Below are 11,561 nucleotides of genomic sequence, written 5' to 3' on the forward strand. Positions count from 1 at the left end.
GTGGCTCGGCCTCTATGGCATGTATATTTTGGTACATTTGACATAATGCCACGAGATTATTCAAAAGACTTCTTTACTTTCTTAAACTCCGTGCCAAATCAAAATATATAGATCATCCACCAAGTGGGACGGAACAAACAATATACAGGTAAAACCTAACATACATATTAAGTCAAAACAGATCATTCTTATTTAAACGGTGGAAGTAAATAGTGTATATACCTTTGAGCAATTTATCAGTGCAGGAGGTAAAATGTATGCAGTCCTTGCCACTATCTCAGATTAAGTCGAGAGGTTGTTTCTGATAGACTCCTATCTCGGGACATATAATAGTATAACAAACAAAAACACAAAAGCACACCAAGCACGAAGGATAATACAATATACAGGTAAAATCTAGCATAAAAGGAATGACCTAGTTTCATTGTTAGTCTGTTTCAAAAAGAACAATCGTTTCAATATTTTAATTTCAACTTTTCAAGTAGCATGTCGGTGGCGGAGCAAGAATTTTCACAAAGGGGATTCATAAGTAGAAATTTGAACTAGTCAAAGGGGTTCAACATCTACTATATCTACATAAAAGATTATTTTAACCATATATAAGTAGTATAATTTTTCGCCAAAGGAGGTTCAGATGAAACCCCTTGTCCGATGGTGGCTCCGCCCCTATGACATGCATGTTTTGGTACATTTGACATAACACCACAAAATTCAAAAGATTTCTTTACTTTCATAAACTCCGTGCCAAATCAAGATATATAGATCATCCACCAAGCGAGACAGACAATAAATAGGTAAAATCTAACACACGTGTCAAGTCAAAGTAGATAATTCTTTTTTAAAACGGAGGGAGTATATCGTTTCCACCAAGCGGCACGGTTAATAACAACAACAACATACCCAGTGTATTCCCACAAAGTGGAGTTTGGAGAGGTAAAGTGTGTGTTGCAGTCCATACCACTACTTTAGATAAAGTAGAGAGGCGCTATTTCCTGTAGACCCCTGGCTCATGACATATAACAGTATAACAAACAAAAACACAAAAGCATACCAAGCTGAACGGATCGAACAATATACAAGTAAAACCTAACACACGCGTGTCAGGTCAAAACAAATCATTCTTTTTAAAACGGTAAGACTAAATATTGTATATACCTTTAAGCAATTTATCAGTGCAATCCTCATCACATTTAATCTCACAATGTGTGAATCCAAATCCTGCATCAACACAAGACTTGTCACAGATATTGAAACAAAGTGCATATTCAGTTGCAGCTTGATTATATGCATCCATAAATTTCTTTTCATTACTTTCACCAGCAGCATTTGAGACATGCACAGATGAGGATAACACAACAATGCAAACAAGAAACATTGCAACAAGCTTCTTTGATGACTCCATTTTATTTTATTTTTGTGAATTTTTTGGTGTAATTTGTTCTCTCTTTTTTTATTAAGTGCTTGTTGTTTGTGTTTCTTGTGATTGGACGATTTGTTTAGGGTAATAATTCTCTTATTTATAGTAGCTTTTTATTTGAAAATATACCTCAAATTAATGTGATGGATATCAAATTTTTTAGGGAACTAGGTAACTTATCCCAAATCCCAACTACACACCTATACTTTGTGGGGAACCTATGACCCCCTGAACATTTTAAAAATGGAATATTAACCCGTCTAAAAGCTCATACCCGAATTTTGTTTCAAGTAGTGGCCTGCACGCGCTGCCACGTCATGCCACATCATTTTTTTTTTTAATCTAAAAAATTAATTATTTTACTTTATATATTTTTATTTTCTCTTTACATATTATTTTCTCTTTATATATTACTTTCTCCTCAACAAAATTTCTCTCTTTACCATTCCTCATTTTGATCCATTTTCTTCTTCAACTCAATTTCATTCTATAGATCCTCAAATCAAACAATTCTAAACTCCACAAGAGCATAAACTAAATATTCCAATGGCTCGTACAAAGGAAACAGCTCTTAAATCAATAGGAGGCAAAGCACCAAGGAAGCAATTAGCAACAAAGGCAACAAGAAAATCAGCACTTTAAACAATTAGCAAGCTTCCATTCCAGCGTTTTGTTTGTGAAATTGCTCAGAACTTTAAGACGGATCTAAGGTTCCAAAGCACTGTTGCTGCTGCATTGCAGAAGGTGGCTGAAGCATATATTGTGGGGTTATTTTGAGGATACAAATCTTTGTGTAATTCATGCTAAGAGAATTACGATTATGCCAAAGGATATTCAGCTTGCTAGGAGAATTAGGGTGAAAGGGATTAAAATGTGTTGTTTCGTTTTGGCTTGTAGCTCTTTGAATACATAAATTGATGTTTTTCCTATGGTTTGAATCGGAATTCTGAATATGTTGTTGCATCAAGAGCCGTTTAATGAAATATCTGTCCTTTTGTTTAAAACAAAAAGTAGCAGATTTTCAATTTAAGCTTGGCATTTCATCAAATGTGTGGTGGGCAGGAACAAGACAGCGAGATTATGTGGGTATTATTGCGTTTCGAATGTTTGAAATGTATTTGAGCTTATGTGGGTATTGTTGTTATCTGCTCCTCCGTCGAATGTTTGAAATGCATTTGAGCCTATGTGGATATTGTTGTTATCTGCTCTCCCATTGAATTCTAGTTTGAGGGTGATCTTTCTTTTATGGTAAACCATCTTTGCACCCTTTGATGTAGTGGTTGTATTTTTTTCTTTTATAGAAACCAAGAAACAAGAGCAAGGTATTGTTCGACAGTATCAATAACGTACTGGTATATCAAGAATTTGACATCTAAAGGGAACTAGTTAAAGCCATTTTGTCAAAAAATTATCTAAAGGGACATTTGAGCAATCCTCTTAAATAATCAACAAATATTCTTGATTTTCTGGCAAGAATTTAAGAATTTTCCGGTGGTGTCACTGTTAAGTGAAAGTTTATTTGGGTTTGGGTTTGACCCGATTTGAAAAATGAATTTCTTTTTAGTTTTCTAAATACCAATTTGCCCTCAAGAATTATGAGTTGATTAAAAAAAAAAAGTTTCAATATTCTTTGGACGCTCACTTTCTTAAAGAGAGTGAGTTTCACTCTCTTTGCCATGTCAGTTTTTAATGTGTTATAATTTCAATTTTAAATGGTTCAGAGGGGTCATAGGACCCCCACAAACTATAGGTGTGTAGTAGGATTTGGGGTATAGGTTGGGGGGGCTTTTGGCCATTTTCTCTAACTTCTTATTTTCAAACTTTCACAAAATTTACTATAACGCACCTACTTTGCAGGGGATTTTATGACCCTCTTGAACTATTTATTAGTGTATTTTACTGATATTTATAAGCTAATAAATAAAGAGTTTCATGTAAATAAATGTTAGTAAAATACGCTAATAAATAGTCTAGGGGGTCATAGGACCTCCGCAAAGTTCAGGCATGTTATAGCAAATTTCGTCAAAGTTTAGATATGTTTTAGATCATTTCTCTTAAAATAGTACCAAACTTATTGAATAGCAAACTTAATTAGGAAATAAGTGAAAATAAATCATTTGACTTATTCAAAAACTATCTTGGCCTTAAGATTAATCAATATATAATTCAAGTTTTTTTAATAACTTCTTATAAATAATATCAAATTTATTGGATAGCAAAGTTAATTAGGAAATAAGTTAAAATAATGAAGTTGGAAAAAAGACATAACTAAGTTTGGGTGTTCAATTTTTTTAATTAAAGGTTGATTTAATTCCTAAGTCTTTTTTAAAAATAATTAGACCCTTGAGAACCGTTCCACATATAATACATGTGGTCGAACAGTTAATCAAAACTATAATAATTATATTATAATCGTATGAATTTTTCAATTATTTTAATATATTCCTTTCGTCTTATTTTAACACATTTCATTTAATACGGTAATTAAGAAATCATAAAATTAAATCATTTGTCAATGTTCATGATGACTTAATTGTTCAATCTTCAAGAGAATTATTGTAAATGTCTTCCATTTTTGTCTTTCGCTTATATTTTCTACTTGATGAGTTGAAAAGGCTTAATTGGTTGTATTTATAATTTTAATTTGATTTTAAAAAGATAAAAATAAAAAATAATGTTCAATTTATGTCCTAATATATTTTTCTTAGTAGGTGACATTACATCACAAATTAAGTTAATACGGACTAAAAATAATAACAAAAGTTTATAAATTAAAGTTTTGTCATATATGAACATGTCAAGATAGCATAAACAATAAAAGAAAAGAAGTGTCAATACTCTTTGTAAATGAAAATATATATATCCTTAGTGGGGTGATTTCAATGAAATTCTGCAAGCCTCTGATAAATTTGGGGGTAACAGAATCAACATGCATAGGGCTGCTACCTTTTGGAACTGCATGAATTATTGTGAGCTTATTGACCTAGGTTTTAGGGATAATAAACACACCTAGTCTAATATGAGGTATAGGGATAGACAAGGTCTCATTCTAGAAAGACTAAATGTGTGTTTAGCCAATGATTATTGGATCCACTTATTTCCTGACTCTTTTGTCTTACACCTCTCTAGAAACCACTCAGATCACTCTCCATTATTTCTTCGGTTCACCAAACCTAACCCTAATATTCAGAAACCCTTCAGGGTAGAGTCTATGTAGTGCAATCATAGTAATTTTCTCAACTTTGTGAGTCAATCCTTCTCTCAGGGGGCTGACCTTACTAGTGCTACCATTGAGTTTGAGAATAAGGCTAAGATCTGGAACAGAGAAGTTTTTGGCAACATTTTCCATAGGAAGAAGCATATTCTTGCTAGACTTGCTAGTGTTCAGAGCTCCCCCCCATTACCCCACCATCTCCTTTCTCCATAACCTTGAACGTCAGCTCATTGAGGAATTCAGCTCCCTTCTTAGAGATAAGAATGATTTCTAGATGTTTAAATCTAGAATCAATTGGCTTATGGAGGGGGATAGGAATATCGAATTTTTCCATACCTCTACCCTAAATAGGAGGAAGAGGAATAACATTAATTCCCTAAATGAGAAGGGAGTCTGGCTTCATAATCAGGACGATATTAAGAATGATATTTATTCCTTTTATACCTTTCTTTTTTGTACTGACCACTCAGTTGGGACTCTAGCTTGTCAATTAAATCCCTCCATTTCTGGATCTATTAACTCCTCTAACTACTTTCACATGGACTCCCCCAGCCCTTACTGAGGTCAAGAATACTCTGTTTTCTTTTAAACCCTTTAAAGCCCCTGGTCCTAATGGGTTCCGCTTTTTATGAATCAAAATTACTAGGATACCCTAGGTCTTCTCCTCTTTCACTTCTGTTCCCACACTTTCTCTACCCATACTATAGATGCTAGGGCTAATACTAACTATTTTTGTTTGATCTCTAAGTGTAAAAATGCAACAACCCTTAGGAATTTCAGACCCACTTGCCTTTGTAACACCCAGTATAATATTATCACCAAAATTATTGTCAATAGGATCAAGCCCTGCCTTCAGGCCCTTATTGGTCAGAATCAAGCTATCTTTCTATCCAAAAGAAGGGCTTCTGATAATGCTATCATTGTGCAAGAGTACATTAGATATTTAAGGAGATTGACAGGTAAGATCCAGAATATGTTTCTCAAAATTGATTTAGAAAAGGCCTTTGACAGATTGGAGTGGTCTTTTATTAGACATGCCCTCTTCTACTTCAACTTCCCTCCTAGACTTTCAAAACTCATTATGTCTTGCCTTTTCACCTCTTCTATCTCCATTCTGGTTAATGGTGGCAAAACTCCTGCTTTCCTGCCTTCTAGAGGCATCAGTCAAGGGGACCCCATGTCCCCCTATCTATTTATTCTTTGTATGGAACTCCTGTCTAGAAGGATTAACTATAAGGTGGATATCCTTCAGTGGTCTCCTATCCAAATTAGCAAAAGAGGTTCCCATTTCTCCTACCTCCTTTATGTTGATGACCTCACCTTGTTTTCTAAAGTTGATAGGGCCAATTGCAGTACCATCATCAGGACCCTTGATAACTTTAGCAAAAATTTGGGGCAAAAGGTTAACCTTCTCAAATCCAAGGTTATCTTCTTTAGTAACTGCAGCTTTAATACCCAAACAGACCTTTCCTCACTCCTGGGAATTAAAGCCAGTACCTTCTTTGACGAATATTTAGGTTTCCCAATGTTTCAAGAAACCCCCAAGCTAGCTCACTTCTAATTTATCTTGGATAACAGGAATTCTAGACTAGCTGGGTGGAAGACTAAGTTTCTTAACATGGTCGGTAGAACTACCATAACTAAAGTCTATCTTGGTAGTGTCTTAACCATATCATGTAATATATTCTCCTTCCTAGCAAAGTCCTTAAGCTCATAGATAGAACCTAAAGGAACTTTATCTGGGGGACTACTGCTGCTAAGAAAAGGATACATATGATTAGTTGGGATACTGTCACTCAGCCTAAACACAGAGGGGTTAGGGATATAACCTGTTTGTCTTAAAAATGACACTCTTTTTTGTAGTTTGGCTTGGAGGCTTTACTCAAATCCCTCCTCTCTATGGCCCAATGTTTTTACCAAGAAGTTTAGTCTTCACCCTCACAACAACTCCCGTTTTCCTCTCCAACCTGGAGGAACATTCAACGGGGATATCACCTTTGTCAGGATGCTATTTAGTGGTCCATTCATAACAGTAAGAAGGTGGATGTCTGGAAGGACCGGTGGATACCTTTTTTTCCACCTCTCTCTACTATTATTCATGGTCTTCTTTCCAACCCCTACCCATCTCTGGATCTGGTTTCTTATTGGAAAAATGGAACTCGAAATCTGAACACCTTGCCTTCCAGCATTCCCAGGAATGTTAGAGCCAGAATTGAGAACACCTTTGTGTTTGACCTTACCATTCAATCAGATTCACTGGCAACTCACAGGCAATGGTATTTTCACTTGTAGGTTTTCTACCAACACATCACGGCTAAGAGAACTGGTCCAACCTGAGATAATCTCCACTTGGGTTGGATATGGAGGGCCAAGGTTCCCAATAAACTCAAGTTTTTCCTCTGGCTCATTCACCATAATAGTCTCCCTACAAGAGCCACTCTTGCTGAGGTATCAATATTTCTCCCTCTTGCCACAACTATAACCACCCCCCAAAGACAATAATCACATCTTCTTTGAATGTTGCCATGCTTCTTCCCTTTGGGTGAACCTCCTTCATGAGTACAAAGGAGACATCACCATCACTCTTTTCTTTTTTAAGCTTGCTAACTGGGAAAGCACCTGAAAACATTTGCAAAATTCCAAATATGATAATACTATCACTTGGTCTACACTTTTTCCGTTCTACTGGTGGACCATTTGGAGAACTAGGAATACTAATCTTTTTGAAAATAAGACCTCCTATCCTTCTTTTATACAAGCTTATGTTGAAGATGTAGAATTCTTCCTCCTCACTCACATACTTGATCCTTCGGCTCATAACTTTATTTCAATCTCCTGGACTGCTGCTCCCTCCAGGATTACCTACGAGCACAATACCGATGGGTCCTATTTAGGAAACCCCGGTAATTGAGGTATTGAGGGGGTAATCAGAAACTCTAATGGGGATTGGGTGGTAGGTTTCTCGCAGCATTTCCATCATGCCACGAATAATTTAATGGAGATTGTAGCCCTCAATAGGGATCTCAAGTTGGTTTTAGAACATCAGTTGTGGCCCATTGAGGTTAACATAGACTCAAAAGAGGTTATTCTTATGCTTAAAAATGGGAACCTTTTCTATAACCCTTTACTTCATGAGTGCAGGTTACTGCTACGCAGTTTGGGATGCCCACCTGTTCAACATAGCTAAAGGGAAAAAAATATGGTTGCAGATGTTGTAGCTAAATATAGTGCAAGGATGGAAGTTTTTGACAACTGCAGAATATTTTGCAACCCCGCCCCTTTTGTAGCCCAGTTTGTTTGGGTAAATATTGAAGGAACTAGCCACTTTAGAAGGGTTTGTACATTCTACTGGGCATAACCCGGTTGTTTTTGTTTTAAAGCCAGACTGAGCTCTTCCTCTATAATTACTAACTTTCTTTTTAATGCATTTCTAGTTAGCCAAAAAAAAAGGAAAATATATAGATCATGAATATCTTTGTTGTTTTTTGTGCTTCAGTTATCTTACTATTTGATGTTGCTATTGTTTGTTTGTCCACTACTCCATTTTTTTATAGAGTTAGTACACGATTAAAAACACACATAAATCAGGACGTGACTCAAATATTTTAGTGTCCTAATGCCTAAATCAAACAGAGACCCTAAGTTCCTAAGAAAATTATTGATTTTTTTAATAATTTTTTAATAATATAATCAATGCATTTAATTTTTATTAAGACATAGTACTAGATATATCATACTTTTTCTAATAATTCTTGCTTTTATATAAAAAGTTTATTTTTTCCACAAATGATATTTAGCATTTTTGAAAAATGCCTATAATCTATTATTGCTATAAAAATAAGGCTCCACAAATTTGAGAAGCGGTCACTTTTTTGAAAAAGAGTAGAGTCGCCTCTGTCATAAACTATTACTCCCTCCGTTTCAAAAAGAATGACCTACTTTGACTTGGCACAAAGTTTAAGAAAATAAAGAACATGTCATGTGGAAAGTTGAAATTAAAGTAATGCCACGGACTAAAAAAGAAAGTAGGTCATTTTTTTTAAAATGGGGGGAGTATTATTTTGTAAGTTCCACACTTTAAATATTCCACTATTCTCATTACCTATGATTAAATTCGTAAATTAAGGTTAACAAAATTAGCTATTAAATACGGGATTCTTTGTCAAATAGATCTTTTAAGTCTATTGTTTAATTAAATGGACCATAAGTTTTTTTGTTTAGAGAGATGACCCATTTTTGAGACAGATCTATAATCTGTCCGACAGATATATAGACAGATCGATTATTAATCCGACAGATTTATTATCTGCCTGACAGATCGATTATCAATCCGACGGATCTATTATCCATCTAACCTATATAGAGACAGATCGATTATCAATCCGATAAATGAGAAAATAGAAGTAGGTTATTTTGCTAATTGAAAACTTGAAGAGAGTAGGTCATTTTGCTAATTAAAAACTTGAAGAGGCTTAATAGCCAAATTTTCTCGTCAAATACTTTATACCGCCCTACGGTGATAATTGAAGTGTCTCTCTTACCATTAATTTTTTTTATATAACTTTTTTATTATTGTATTTTTAAATCTACCATTACAAAATTAGAGTAAGATTGCATATACCATCCTCCTTCGTGGACGCAAATAGAACAATACAAAAGTTAAAATACAAAAATTCTTCGTATGATAGGTGTTACATCAGAATTCATTTTCATGATATGATAATTAGGTTTATATTTGAAATGTTAATACCAAAATTCATTTTTATGATGTGATATAATAGGTCTATTTTTTCTACTTGTGGTGTAATTATTTTTTGAAATGTGATTAATAAAGAGGTTTTCTGAAGAGTCCATGGTTAATTAAATTGATGCATCTTTTTTTTTTTTTTTTTGAGGGGGTTAGTGACAAATTCGTTCAAACACCATAAGGTGAACGCTCAAGTATACAACCAATTTAGTTATTAAGATTTCTTGATTTTTAATAATTCGATTTTTAATTTGATCTATAAAAGAATGCTCCTTTAATTTTCTTTTCGTTTTTCTTGTTTTCATTTGTTAATATATCCACTATCTTTATATAGGTACATGCCTTATTCGTGAATAAAAGCCTAGACAAATTACAAATAAAAGAAAATTCAAATATGTTGTTAAAACTGTTTACCCTGATCAAAATAGTATAATTAAATTTGAAAATAAGGCCAAGAACATGCACGTTAAATCTAACTCTATTAACTTTCGTGGAAAATAAATTTTTTATGCAATGAAAGATAATATGTAACACGCCAGAAAAGCAAAGTAAATAAAAATAATAAACGAATTGACATAATAAGATACTGAACGATGTTCTCTGTTAGTAAAGATGTCTTACACGAGAGCTAAAGCATACAAAACGAAAGTAATGGGAAAGCGCATCTTAAGAAGCATATATGCTGAAAAGTATAATATATTGCTTAGAGAGCTAATTCCATATAGTTTATAAATGAGAGGGATTCATATTTATCGGATGCAACGGTTGAATAGTAACCCAATTAAATGAGTTTCTTTAGGAGGTCCCAATAGTATTATATAAGGGTGTCAAGTGGATCGGCCCACTGGTTTGTCTCGGCCCAGTAAGTTCAAGGGCTTTAGGATACCGGGTACCGGGCTGGTTTTTTATTTGGGTCCGGTTAACCCGATCCGGATTAAGCTCGGTTCAGGCCCGCCGATTAACCAGCCCAGATTAATATATATATTTTATTTTATTTTTGGATTTTAGGCCAAACTAGTCGTTGGCCCAACGGCTATATAGCCGTTTTTTGGTTCAAACGGCTAGTTTGGGCCCATTAATTAAAAAAAAAATATTTTTACTTTTAAAATAATTTTTTAATCCCAAAAAAAATTCTATAAATACCCTAAACCTCCAAATCATTTTCCACACAATTTTTCACTCTCTCAAATCTCAATTCTCAATTCTCAATTCTCAATTCTCAAATATTCAATATATTTAATTTCTTAAAGTGTTCACTTTAATTTTTTAATTTTGCGTTTACAAAGTACAAGTGAAAGTTTCTAAAGTCGCAACCTTCGAATACTTCAAAAGTTTGGTATTGTCGTTCCATCTCTTACGTTTAATTTTTATTTATTGTATTAATTATTGAATATTTAATTTTATTATATTTGTGTATTTTGAATTTTTTTAGTTTAATTTAATTCATAATATGGATAAATTAAGAAACCTCGCTACTAAAGGTGTTAAAAAATTTTATCCCGAAAGAGGTAGTGGTAGTAAAAAGCAAATTACTAGCGGTAGAGGCACTTCAAGTAGTAGATATACCCGTGTGCCTTCGCCTCCAGTACCGCTTGGTACACCTTTTGAGGAAGAAATAGGTTTAGGTTCTCACGATATGGATTATGTAGAAGCTCAGGAAAATTACGGTATAGAAGAAGAAAATGAAGTAGATGTGGTTAATTTAGACGAAGATGATGAAAATATTGGTGAGACACCCGCTGTTGGAAATGCTACTGTTAGATCTGAATCGGTTAATCTCCCTTCCCATCCTCCCCGTACCACAAGACCTCGTAAAACAACTAGTATTGCATGGCAATTTTTCGAACGTATATCAGTTACTGAGGTGCAATGCAATATTTGTCAACAAATATATAAGCGTAAAAGTGGAGGCAAGCAAGCGGGTACGGGTACGTTAATGAGATATATAGGTGATGCTCACAAAAGAGAGTTAAAAATTTCACGAGGTGGTGGGGATGTTGGTGGGCCAACGCAAACTAGAATGGACCCAGCAACCGGTCAGGTAACGAAGAAGTATAATAAATTGAGGGACCGAAAAGAAATAGTTAAAATGGTAGTTGTGGGTTGTTTACCTTTTAGTTTTCCTTCTTCTGATGTCTTTATTCATTATATTTAAGCAATTTATAATCCTATGTTTAATGGTA

At 34.2% G+C, this 11,561-nt stretch overlaps 1 pseudogene; it reads left to right on the forward strand.

Annotated features, from left to right (window-relative positions):
- Positions 1–1,860: 1,860 nt before the first annotated feature.
- On the forward strand, positions 1,861–2,672 carry LOC124899215 (annotated as a pseudogene).
- Positions 2,673–11,561: the final 8,889 nt, after the last annotated feature.

The sequence above is a fragment of the Capsicum annuum genome, chromosome 6 (genome assembly GCF_002878395.1).
Source record: "Capsicum annuum cultivar UCD-10X-F1 chromosome 6, UCD10Xv1.1, whole genome shotgun sequence".
Lineage (NCBI taxonomy): Eukaryota > Viridiplantae > Streptophyta > Magnoliopsida > Solanales > Solanaceae > Capsicum > Capsicum annuum.